The sequence below is a fragment of the Giraffa tippelskirchi genome, chromosome 8, assembly GCF_054371585.1.
Source record: "Giraffa tippelskirchi isolate mGirTip1 chromosome 8, T2T-mGirTip1v1.2.pri, whole genome shotgun sequence".
In the NCBI taxonomy this organism is placed as follows: domain Eukaryota; kingdom Metazoa; phylum Chordata; class Mammalia; order Artiodactyla; family Giraffidae; genus Giraffa; species Giraffa tippelskirchi.
Genome location: NC_137282.1, coordinates 48,060,770 through 48,074,593, shown reverse-complemented (window position 1 = coordinate 48,074,593; position 13,824 = coordinate 48,060,770).

The window sequence follows — 13,824 nt, the reverse complement described above, 5'->3', positions numbered from 1 at the left end:
GTCATGCTTTTAGGAGATGCGTGTTCCTCCCTTAATGATTATTTTTCTCTTCTAACCAGAGAAATTCCAGTGGGGATGAAGTTATTAAAAAAAAAAAAAATAGTGGTATTTTGCAATTTTCTAGTTTAATCTATGGTTAAGATCAACATATATTCTTGGAATTTGGGGGAAAATGAGTAGAATTTTGGCTTTGTTGTCTTTACCACCAATGATTCAATAAAACCATTTTTCTCTTATAGATAGGAGAAACCAATATTTATATCTCAAAAGAGCTGACATAGCAACTAGATTTATTTCTAGATTTATCACAAGCATAAACGACTATGCTTACTGTTAAAAATAAGTTGATTGAGGCTTGGAGTGTAACTAATTGAATGAAAAAATATTTTCCACAACCTTATGACTAAAGGTATCTTACTGGATTTTAGTAAGACTTGCAAAACTGAAGTGCTTTCTGGTTCCTGAAGGCTTCCCTGATGGCTCAGGAGGTAAATAAAGAATCCATCTGCAATGCTGGAGACCCAGGAGAGTTGGGTTCAATCCCTGGGTACGGAAAATGTCCTGGAGGAGGGCATGGCAACCCACAACAGTATTCTTACCTGAAAAGTCCCGTGGACAGAGGAACTTGGTGGGCTACAGTCCAAAGGGTTGCAAAGAGTCAGATAGGACTGAGCAACTAACCACACATCTGGTTACTGAAGAGTTTTCATAAGTCTTTCAGACTTCTGTTTCTTTTTTGATAAACTATATCTGCTTACTCTTTATTTCCTGTCTAAAGATTTTTTCCCCCCATTAGTTTCAGAAACCATTTTTTGGCCTTGTGAGAAGGGAATTATTCTTTTAAATATATTACAATAAGAAACCATATTAACATCTATAATAAGAATATATTAAAATATCATTTGAAACCATCAGTTTGAATATAAACATTTAACTTAATTATATGCTAGTTAAAGCAAGAATTTAGAGGCAAAATTTATTTTGGATTTGGCTATATTTTCAATACCATGAGCTTGAAGAGGCGCTCTAACCCTGATTTCCAGTTGAAAATAAAATTTAAAAAACCCCAAATAACAAAATTTTATAGTACAAGTTGCTTCACTTACTTGGTGTTGATTAATTTTCATTATACGTAAACAACTTTTTAATCATGCTGATTCAAAATACAGTTTTTAGTATAGTATAGGAACAGCCTCTTTCTCTGTTTATCCTACTTCAAAAATGCACATATGTTATTTATCTTCTAATGGACAAATGGTACAATTTAAGAGGTTTAAATATTTTTCTTAATATTCTTTCTGCAGAAGCTTCTAAAATGATTTGGGGATGATCGTTCTTGTTGGCTACAAGTCAGTTTGAACCAATCAATACACATCAGTGCTCATATTATTTCTTCTGCTTTTTAGAGTTGGGAGATGATTTGTTGATCTCTGAAAATTTCATAGGGACTGTTTGCCAAATTTAAGGCAGCTCTGATCCTGATGTTATCTTGCTCTAGAATCTTTAAAGGTTTCATGTTGCTCTGGAAATGAGACATACATTTCTCAGTTAGGAATGCATAACCATGGTCTGAAAGGCAGACCTCATTCAGTTTGTTGCCCTATCTTCCCATCTTTCCCATGTTCCAGGCCAATGAGAGGATTCCACTTTTCCCAAACACACTTCCTCCTCTCTTAACACAACTTCTTTAAAGTAGTTTTACTTGTTTCCTGGCTCAATGGCTCATCCTCAAGTTCAAATTCTTTTTTTTTTTTTAATTTGGATAAATATTTAATTTTTTTTTTAAATTTATTTTTTAATTGAAGGATAATTGCTTAACAGAAATTTGTTGTTTTCTGTCAAATCTCAACATGAATCAGCCATAGGTATACGTATGTCCCCTCCCTCTTGAACCTCCCTTCCATCTCCCTCCCCTTCCCACCCTTCTAGGTTGATACAGAGCCCCTGTTTGAGTTCCCCGAGACATACAGCAAATTCCCATTGCCTATCTATTTTACATATGATAATGTAAGTTTCCACGCTACTCTCTCCATACATCTCATCCTCTCCCCTCTCCCCGTGTCCATAAGTCTGTTCTCTATGTCTGTTTTTCCACTGCTGCCCTGCAAATTAATTCTCCCGTACCATCTTTCTAGATTCCATGTATATGCGTTAGTATATAATATTTATCTTTCTCTTTCTGACTTACTTCACTCAGTATCATATGCTCTAGGTTCATTTTGGATCTCTGAAATGAGATTATAGTTATATTCACCTTTGAACTCCAATAATATGCTGATTATATTGTTGGGGATTCTTATGTCTGAAATTAAGAACTATTTATATACTTACGTTTTAGGATCTTGAGGATGATATCTTTCTCATTCTGGCATTCCTTTTGTATCTATCACAATGCTTTATACATAACAAATGGGAAGATCCTAAACTCTGAATGTCAGGGTATGTGGGGGCCAGTTTCACTATGTAACTGTGCTATAGATAGATATTGTGTACAAAGAGGGCAGGGTAACTATTTTTGCTTACAATAGTTATGGAGGTCACACAAAAGATAAGAACTTTGAGCACTGACATGAACAAGGAGCATGAGTTTTGCCACAAGGAGCATAGAAGGTTATTTTCCTCGTAGAGATAAGAAAGTACACAAATGAAGTTATACATAGAAAGGGAGGGTCATTTTACCTGAAGCCCAGATTTTGTGAGAAGATGTGAATTATGAGGTAAGATCAAAATGGCAATTTGGGGACAAGTGTGAAGGGCTGTATATAGTGTATAAAATTTGGAATTCAACCTCAAAGCAACCAGAAGGAGATGAAGGTGTGAAAAGTGGGTATGAGATGGCAGCAGATTTGTTTCTTGGTGAGATGGGAATTCTGGCAACAGTGAAGCAGGGAAACCAGTGACTCTAGCATGGGTCTTCAACCAGTTGACAATTTCCATTCAATCTACATTTCTTGGTAACACACAATAGCAAAGCAATTAATTAAATTAGCACCTGTAATCACCTGGACGGACACATCCATTGACTACTAGATTTTAGAATAGTTCAAACAAGGGCAAAGCATACTATCTGAGTGTAATGTATATTGTTTGAAACATTGCATTTAGTATATAATTTTATATTTCTAAAAGAAGAAAGTACCTATATTTGTACACAGCTCAGTGTTTTAAAAAAGCAAATGAGATTCTAATGGTCGTAAAAGGAGAGATGCACCTTCTGAAGGCCTGGAAAGGCAGTTTTAGGTGAAGAGGCCTTCTCAGATCACTTACAGAGCTTCTAGGTTGCAAGCAGAAGCAGGGTCTCTATTTCTCAACCCACTTCCTCATCACTAGGCTAGTTCAATGTGCGGTTGATCTAGATAATGTGAATTTTTGGTCACATTCTCTGACTCTGCTGCCTGAATCTGCCATCAACCTCTGATACCACTTCTTTCTTCTGTCAACACTCATCCTTTTTTTCAGCTTTCTAGTTCTTAAAATATGTGTATCACATACATTTTCTGTTAAAAAGACTATTTTTGAAGAGTGATATCCTTATTCATTTTTTATGATTCATAACTTCCTTCAGCCAAGAATGCCCCTTAAAACTGCTTGACAGATCAGTTATCTAAACCAGTTTTTACCCCAATAAAAATGGGTCTAAACGATTGCTGCCATGGGGGAGACTGCACTGGTGTTACAAAACAGAACAAGGCAGCTGGCTTAGGTTGTGAGCTAGATGGACCCTGGGGCAGTAGAAGAAGACTTTACCATTTCCAAGTCCTTCATTATGCCAACTACTAGCTAAACTGCCTTGAAGTTCCTCTGAGTACTTATAAATGACAAGTTCATATTAATAGTGAAGGACTTTGTTCCAAGTTGTAACCAGGACTTTAAATGTCTCATCTAAAGATTAGGAAATCCAACTTAAGTCTGATTAACACAGAGGAGGAAAGAATCCAACTCAATGGTGGGGTCAGTTAGAAAGTGCTGCCATTTTGTTGCCGTCTTTTGGGAATGTTTTTATTTATAGCCATACCTTCCAGTAAAAGTCTGTCCTGTCTGAACATCTACATCAATGCCAAGCAAATAAAATTTGGATACAGCTCCAAGCCTTTAGTTTCTATTTTTATAACAAAATCTGCCCATAGCTGTCTGTTTACATTACTTTCATTCTATCTGGGCTTGACAAATGCTGTATATTAGGATAAAAAAGAGAGAGATAAGGAGTGGGAATATGAAAAATGAAATATGTGTACAAACTCTATGTCTCTGAAAAATTTCTGAAGATGTAAATTTAAAAGACCAGAAAAGTTTTCAGAACTGCAGGCTTGTGTTCTCAAGTGAATTTCTTTTCATATACTTTTAAAGTCTACTTTTTTTTCTAAGGAACGCTCATTTTTCATTAAAATGTAAATCAAAAGGTTTCTATAATTGGGGGATTATTTTGTGCGACTTTTACTAACTTCAAATTTCATAAGAACTTTAAAGAATTCAGTTTTATGATTGTGACCAAATTTTACTTTTTCATTAAGTAGTCGGGGCTTTGATCTGTGGGAATTTGTGATTTGGGGGATATAAAAAGTTAATTTTTATAGAGTCATAATAACTATGTGCTTCTTTTGCTATGAAGTAATCCTTTAGAGTACAAGTAAATGTCAAATGACAGCAATAGAAAAAGAATTTGTTAGGTGGCAACTCTTGCTATGAAAGAAAATACATTCTCTTTGCCATGGACAATTCAGTTGTTACTGTGCTCAGGGTTCTGGCATATTAAACTAGTAAGCTGACAAGTGCTGAGTCAGTAGTTTTTCTTATTTTTCTTTCTGATTAGTTTATTTTCTTACATTAGCCAATATAAAATGCATATGTGAATTTCTAAAATAAAGAGCACATACACACACATACTCTCTGTACCAATAAATTCCAAGCCAATAAGCCACATATATATGGCAAACTTTATTGACTAGCACCCAGGAGATAGCGCCAAAATCTAGTTTCTAGGAACCAGTAGCTAGGAAACTGGGATCGGCTATTCTTTCCCTCAAATATGTAACTGTAGTCTCTTAACATGGTTGCTTGTGTGCTCAGTTGTGTCCATTCTTTGCGACCACATAGCCTGGAGTCTGCCAGGCTTCTCTGTCCATGTGATTTTCCTAGCAAGATTACTGGAATGGGTTGCCAGTTCCTCCTCCAGGGGATCTTCCCAACCCAAGGATCAAACCCATGTTTCCCGCATCTCTTACATTGATAGGCAGAATCTTTACTACTGAGCCACTTGGGAAGATGCTCTTACATGGTTAACAGATGTGAATTTCCAAACTTTTCTTTGACATTTCATACTGAATGAGGTATTGAACTTCTAACTGGTCCAGGGGCCTCCTATAGACTCAATTGTTTGTGTTTATTTAAAATTAGTATGTTGAAATCTAATCCTCAAGGACCTTTGGAAGGTGATTAGGTCATGAGGCTGGAGTCCTCATGAATGGGATTCATGCCCTTGTAAAAGAAGCCTCTGAGAGCCTCCTCATCCCTTCCACCATGTGATGACACAGTGAGAAAGACACTGCCTATAAACCAGGAAGCACCCTCTCACCAGACACCAAATCTTCCAGAGCCTTGATCTTGAACTTCCTAGCCTCCAGAGCTGTGAAAAAGAAATTTGTTATTTAGAAGCCTTCCATTATACGGTGCTCTGTTATAGCAACCCAAAGAGTCTAAGACAGTACTTTAAACTCCTATTCTTCCAAACCATACTCCAGTTACTCTCTAAAAGCACAGCTTGGATAAGGTGCTCCATGAAGCCCTTCGGTGTTTCTGCACACACAACATACACTCCCCACCCAGTTTTATTGAGATATTATTGACATGTAACCTATGTAAGTTTAAAGTGCACAACATAATTTTGTACACTTATAACTGTGAAATTATTGTCACAATAGTGTTAGTCAACACCTCTCCATCCTCTCATGTATTTGTATTTACTTTCTTTTCATTATTGTTGTTGTGATAGTGTTTGAGATCTACTCTCTTAACAATTTTTATTGACTTTTATTGTCACTCTGCTTATTTAACTTATATGCAGAGTACATCATGAGAAATGCCTGGAATCAAGCTGGAATCAATGCCTGGAATCAAGCTGCAATCAAGATTGCCTGGAGAAATATCAATAACCTCAGATATGCAGATGACACCACCCTTACGGCAGAAAGCAAAGAAAAACTAAAGAGCCTCTTGATGAAAGTGAAAGAGGAGAGTGAAAAAGTTGGCTTAAAACTCAACATTCAGAAAACTAATATCATGGCATCTGGTCCCATCATTTCATGCCAATTACATAGGGAAACAATGGAAATAGTGACAGACTTTACTTTTGGGGGCTTCAAAATCACCACAGATGGTGATTGCAGCCATGAAATTAAAAGATGCTTGCTCCTTGGAAGAAAAGTTATGACCAACCTAGACAGCATATTAAAAAGCAGAGACATTACTTTGCCAACAAAGGTCTGTCTAGTCAAAGCTATGGTTTTCCCAGTAGTTATGTATGGATGTGAGAATTGGACTATAAAGAAAGCTGAGTGCCAAAGAATTGATGTTTTTGAACTGTGGTGTTGGAGAAGACTCTTGAGAGTCACTTGGACTGCAAGGAGGTCCAACCAGTCCGTCCTAAAGAAAATCAGTCCTGAATATTCATTGGAAGGACTGATGCTGAAGCTGAAACTCCCATACATTGGCCACCTGATGTGAAGAACTGACTCATTTGAAAAGACCCTGATGCTGGGAAAGATTGAAGGCAGGAGGAGAAGGGGACGATAGAGGATGAGACGGTTGGATGGCATCACCAACTTGATGGACATGAGTTTGGGTGAACTCTGACAGTTGGTGATGGACAGGGAGGCCTGGCATGCTGCTGTTCATGGGGTTGCAAAGAGTTGGACATGACTGAGCGACTGAATTGAACTGCATATTCCATCATATATATACCTTATCTTTTTTTATCCATTCATATGTTATTGGACACTAGGTATTTTCCATGACTTAGCTTTTGTGAATCATGCTTCTACGAACATGGGGTGCCAATATATCTTAGAGGTAGTTATTTTATTTCCTTCAGATGTATAACCAAAAGTGGGATTGCTGGTTCATTTTCTAGTTCTGTTTTTAATTTTTTGAGAAACCTTCATGGTGCTTTCCATAGTGACTGTACTGATTTGCATTTCTACCAATAGTGGATTCCCTTTCTCCACAACCTCACTTCTCTGTTATCTTGATACTACCTATTCTAACAGATGTGAGGTCATATCTCATTTTGGTTTTGATTTGCATTTCTCTGATGATTAGCAATGTTTGTTGAGCATCTTTTCATGCACCTGTTGGTCATTTGTACGTCTTCTTTGGGAAAATGTCTATGCTGTTCCTCTGCCATTTAAAATTCAGATTCATTTTTTCCCCCCCTATTGAGTTGTATGAGTCTCTTACATATTTTGGATATTAACCTCTTATCAGATATACAGTTTGAAAATATTTTGTCCCATTATATAGTTTGTCTTTTCATTTTCTTGATTGTTTCTTTTGCTGTCAAGAAATCTTTTAGTTTGATGGCATCTGTAGTTCTCAAAGAACAAAGCAAAACTTCCAAGTATGTCATTCTTGAAACTTCTAGAATGGATTCAAAAGATCTTTATAACATTTTTTATTATATTACTATAAGGTTATTCTTGAACAAGTGTGTTTTCCACTCTTTCCAAAGAGATGACATGGAATTTAATGAATGCATACCATTTACTTTATTATTAGACCATTAACTTCAACTTCCAAACCTATCTCAAGTTTTCGGGATGTATGTCTCGGTACTTTCAGTTAGAAGTAATGTTTAAATATCCATAGCATAAAAAAAGTGCTATGGATACTGAAAAAGATATCTAAAGCTATGTCTGACACAAAAAGAACAAACTGTCTTTTTTGTAAGAAAAACACTTTCAACTCCCATTTTTCTTTTGTCTTTTCTGCTAAGAAGAATGATCACTATCCTGACAAGAATAGCATAGACAGGTTATGAGAGAAATGATGTACAAGACCTCAATAATAGAGATAATTTGAATTGTTTTCAGAAGAATATCTTCTCGCCCAGATAATTTACCTTTGATATGATAAAAGAATTCAAGGTGTTATTGGGTACTCAGTGTTTAATCATATATTGTATCATATGAATAGGATGCTGTTTCTAAAGTCTTATCATGTCATTCTTTCATTAAAATCCTTCAAATGTTTTTCATCCTTGCATATAGAGTTTTTAACTATCTTCTTCCTTTTTATGTCTCTAACTTCGTTTTCTGTCACTCTCCATTTTCTTTAAGGTCAAAGCCTTCCTCCACAGTATTTAATGAATACTGTAATTGTGGTAATTATTATAGTATGTTTTTATTTGGTTCATTTGTCTTTCTCCAACAGGTCTTTTATAGTAGCCACTCCTGTTTCCTCTGGGCATAATAGAGAGGCTGTGTATTCCAGAATTGTGTAGATCTAGGTTCCAGTCCTGGCTTTTCCTTTTATTAGCTTGTCAAAGATGATTAGCCAAGTTGGGTTTTTTTGTGGAGAAAAGAGGGAAAGATGGATGGAATAGATGTACAGCCAGTGACTATTTTTTTTTTTTTTTTAGCTCTGCCAATATATAGGTATGATTATGTGACTATTGATTATGGGTTGTCATTGGGAGTATTATCACTTTCTCTGAGGCTTTTAAGAATTCAAGCACCTTCTCTATGTTTTCCTTCTTTCTACTTGCTAGATTAAAATGATTGTGAGCCTGTAAATTATGGAAAGAGCTTTGGGGTCTGAATCCTTGCATGGAGAGCTGCTTGATGACCGGAAATCCTTCATCTCAGACCGTCATTCAATTGAGAAATGACTTATGTTTATTTCTTGTTCGTGCATTATTATGAATTATTGTGTGTTGGTTTCTATAAAGATGGCCACCAATAATTTCTTTACTCGTGGTACACATTTGTCACTCCTCATTTCACAGTGTAGGGCTTATTTGCCTTCTTTTTGATTCTGTGCCCATTTTGACTGGCTTTGACAATTAGAATGCAGCAGAAGTTCTAGCTCAGGAGGCAAGAGGTTCATAACATTTTACTTCCTGCTTCTTGGAACCCAGCCACATTACTGTGAGAAACTTATGCCACACAGAGAAGAACTAAGGCCTTCTGACTGACAGTTCTAACTTCTGGGCCAGGCAATTTTTCCAGCACGTGAAAGAGCTGGATCAGTCAAGACCAGCCAAGACCTCAGACAATGGCAGTCCTAGTAGTGATCATGGGGAGAAGGAGAACTCACCAGTCATCTTCCAGAAACATGAGAAAATATAAAGCGGTTGTTATATGCACCAAAGAACTTTTGAGTCCATTTTTCAGTACTGAGCATTGCTCTAAGTAGGACACTTGCTTAGTGACATTGGTACAATTACTTAACTGCCCTCAGCTTCTAGTTCATGATTTGTAACATGGGAGAAAAGGCCAACTGAATTCATACAGTTGTGATTCAATTAGACAGTGGTGGAGAGTTCTTTATTTAATGACTGGCATATGATAGATAATCAATTTAAACTTATTTGAGTAAATATTAATCTTTGCTAAATTGTAAAGAAATGTCCAGTGAGGAAGAAAACCATACACCTCATTTGTAATCAGAAAATATAAAATTATGCGATAGAATAACATCTCAATTCTGCACTTTATTGCCTTGAAAGTAGACTCACATTTTGTTATTGCATTTTAAGTTTCTTCAGCCAGCTCCCTTTTCATCTTTGCATTCATATCAACATATTTTCTTCTATGAATTCCCACTCTAGCTTTTATATAACACATCTATTCTTGTATCTTAGTGAGAATGCTAAGAAGATATTCTCCTACTAATTCTTTGGTTTACAATTATTTTTTTCAGATGTATTCTCCTTTTCTATAGGGTGAGGAATTATTCACAGATCTCATAATAATTGTCTTATTTATTAATTCAAGAAACAGTGTGAACTCACTGTATGCTGGACACTAATTAGATTTGATTTCTCTTTGCACAAGCTTCATCTCTCACTATCCATCACTTCTATTTTTTAGATCAAGGAAAATTATAGTACAAATATAATTTACAACAAATTAGTTCCCATGGCTCACATCTGGCTCACATCTGTTTTTGTCAATTAAGTTTTATCAGAATATAGAATGTTCATTTGTTTACATATAACTTTAAATGTAATTTGAATATATATAACAATGAGCTTCCTACCCCCCACCCCACAAATTGAAAAAAATTGGTAAACAAAATGGTGCAGGAAGAAAAATGCAGCTTGCACAATAGTCCATCTTGTTCCTTTTCTCCATTGACCATCACACATCACTCCTCCGATGACTGAAATAAACCTTTATGATATTACATCCCAAATACCTTGTATTTTATTTCAATATTTTATGAACATACTAAATTTTTTTTTCAACTTGATTTTTTATTAGCTTATATAAATTTGTTCTCACTGTTCAGTTGATGTGTTCTTCTACTTACAAAATTGTTTGACTGTCTTATGTTGAATGAAACAGATCATGATTCATCCTATTAAAATAAATGGAACTATTTTTATTTAGTAGCTTTTTACTTGGTGGCAAGGCTTTCAGCAAAAAATTAAAGTTAGTTAGTGAAGGATGAGAATATTGCATTAAACTCATAGCCTCTGGAGTCAAATTTCTAGGTTAAAATCTCAGGCTGTCAATTCAGAAATTGTATTTTTTTGGATCAAGTTAGTTGTCCTTTATCTGCTTCAGTTATTTTCTTTGTAAAAGATGGATAATATCTCATAGGGTTGTGACAAACGAGATCATACACATAAAGCGTGAGAGAGACTCAGGGTTCAATGGCTGACTTAAACTCACAAAGATATTTGGTATCAGAACTTGGAAAAAATGTGGGTCATTTGAAAAGTCTAATTGTAAATGTTAATTATCATGGTAAGAAGGAAAATAGTAAAGAATATGGCACTTTCAATATTTTAGATTAAATACGAACCTAGGCTTTTACTGGAGATAAATATCTCCATGACATTTAAAAAGTGTATTTATTTACTTCCTTTTCTTGTGAGACTGAATGCTAATCTATCTCTTTTGAAGGGATAAAGTAGCCAGTTTTTTACTGTTTTTCCTACAACCTTTTCCGCCACCCTCTTTCAACTCCATCCTTTGTTCCCTGTTGCCTGAGTGGAGGGCACGACATTAATAGAAGGTATGGGTTCTAGTTTTAAGAGAGAAGCATCATGAGCCAGTATACATTATTTTGGAAGGGGAATGTGACTGAAAAACTAAGAAAATATACTTTGTATAAAATATACTTTGAGTGGGAATAGGAGAAAAATCTTCTAAATTCAATTATGTAACTTGGTTTATATTCAGCCAATTCTCCTTTAGCTCTAGAAGGAGTATTAAGAGAGATTAGAATACAGGCAGGCCTTACCTTGCAGTGCTCCAATATGCATAAATTTCAGTTTTCACAGTCTAGGTGAATAATATAATAGGGTTCCAATTTCAGTTACTGTGGTATATTTTGTGTAACTGCATAAAGTGTAAACTTACTGCTAACCCTTTGGTCCACAAACCATTGGTAAATAACAATAGTCATCATGCTCGGTGACCAATCATGTCACTTTTAGAGTCTGTTGGCGATTGGCTATCGTGCATCAGTTATTGGGTTCATATACCAAGAGCAGAGCAGGGCTCATGTGTAGCTGTATTGCCTCCTTCAATGATAAACCTATGTGACATTTCACAAAGACAGATAGGAAGAAGAGCAAACAGGCCAACAATGATGAAAGTCCAGAGGAGAAACAAAAAGTGATGATGTTGTGAGGGTCATTTGCATTGAAAACACGTGGCGTTATACAAGGACTAGCTTGACCGTGGAAACCCTGACACTCCCACCATTTGAGACACTCTAGCTGTGCAGTCAGAGGAACTTGGTGATGGAGATCTTACCAGCGCAGATGACGAAAGTGGCCATGATGAAGAGGATGAAGATGACTCAGAGGAAGTGACGCTGGGGAAAAAACTTCACATTAGAGGAAGTTTTGGAGATATGTCATGACATAAAAGCATGGAGAAAAAATGTTGAAAGTTAATTCAAACTTAGGAAGGGGTATGACAATTCACCAAGGCACAGAAGAGATGATTACACCTATACTGTGAATGGTATGGTGAGAAGAGAGAAATGGAAGTTCAAACTACCTTTGAGAAATTTTTGTTTACATTGTAAAAGAAATAAAACATTTTAATTCTCTATGTTTCTAAAGTTTCCAATTATAGTGCATTAAATAAATATTACTTTTGCTATTTTTCATTTTTATATACATTTATAACAGAAATTTAAAAATATATTGACAAAAATTTTAAAGACCAGGGGAAATTGTAATTTCCCCCACTGACTAATAAGATCACATGGCATGGGTTCAGCTTGCACAGTTTTTATATGGTCCATACTACCTTGCAGAAAGAGGACTATACACTTAAAATGAGGGAGAGCAAACACTTCAAATTCCCGTCTTGAAAGACAGCACTTTCTGGCTGAGAGAGTAAGATGTTTGCCTTATAGTTTAAGACTCTATCTTCACAGTCATGGAGTCACCGACTGTCCACAGAGTATTTGAATACAAATTAGAAAGAAAGAAAATTGCCCTCAACTATGATGCTATAAGGGCTTCCGAGGTGGGTCTAGTGGCAAAGAACCTGCCTGCCAGTGCAGAAGATATGAGAGACACGGGTTTGAGCTGTGGGTTGGGAAGATCCCCTGGAGGAGGGCATGGCAACACACTCCAGTATTCTTGACTGGAGAGTTCCATGGACAGAGGAGCCTGGCAGACTACAGTCCATAGTGTCATTTCACAGAGTTGGACACAACTAAAGCAACTTAGCATGCAGTCACATCCCTTTCGATGTAGCACTGGTGTGTACTGCACTGCATGGTGATGTATGGGTGTCCTGGGCTGGTTTCGGAGAATCTCAGTTCAGGTGACAAAGATAACACACGCAGCTGGATCACGGGCACTGAGGAGAGAGCTCTCATTACTATCAGAGCAGGCAGGAAAAGCTTCACGGTGAACATGGGTGTGGCCCAGTGTGATGAAGTCTAAAAACCAGGGCTGGAATGAGGCAGATGGATACAAATTACGAAAATGCTGAGTCAGATCCCATCCTCACTTAAATTTTTGTTACTCATCACAATTTTCTGCATTAATTATTTTTAAAAATATGCAAAAAATGTTATTTAGTTTAATTACAGAAGTGTTTTTTTATTTTTGTACCTCCCCCTAAATTTTGTGCTGTGGTGAGAGTTTCACTTACTTCTCTTACTGTATTCCTCAACATGGAAATTTATGAGGCAGCTTGATACCTGCAACTTCTGATTTGCTGTAAAAAAGCAAGGGAAAGAAGATGGCCAGAATTTCAGGTACTGGAGGAAGAGAAGATTTCTCATTGTTTTTCCTAACATGCTTTGTTGCTCTGAATTTAAAATACAGGCAGCGTTCATAGTTCAGTTTTTGCTATAAGTGACAGGAAACTTTAATAGCCTCTGAGTATCTGTCAGAATGTGAGCATTTGACTATAATTTTATGACAAGCTAAATGAGACTTTCCGCTGTATTTAGAAATTCAGATGTATCTTGACACCCAGGTAGAGTTTCTGGACTTAGCAAAGGAAACCATGAGATACCCAGTTAAATTTGAATTTTGATGAATAACAGATACTTTCTTAGTATAAGCATCCTGCATAAGATATTTATAAACTTATCTTAAAAATTAATTATTTTTATGAAATTCAA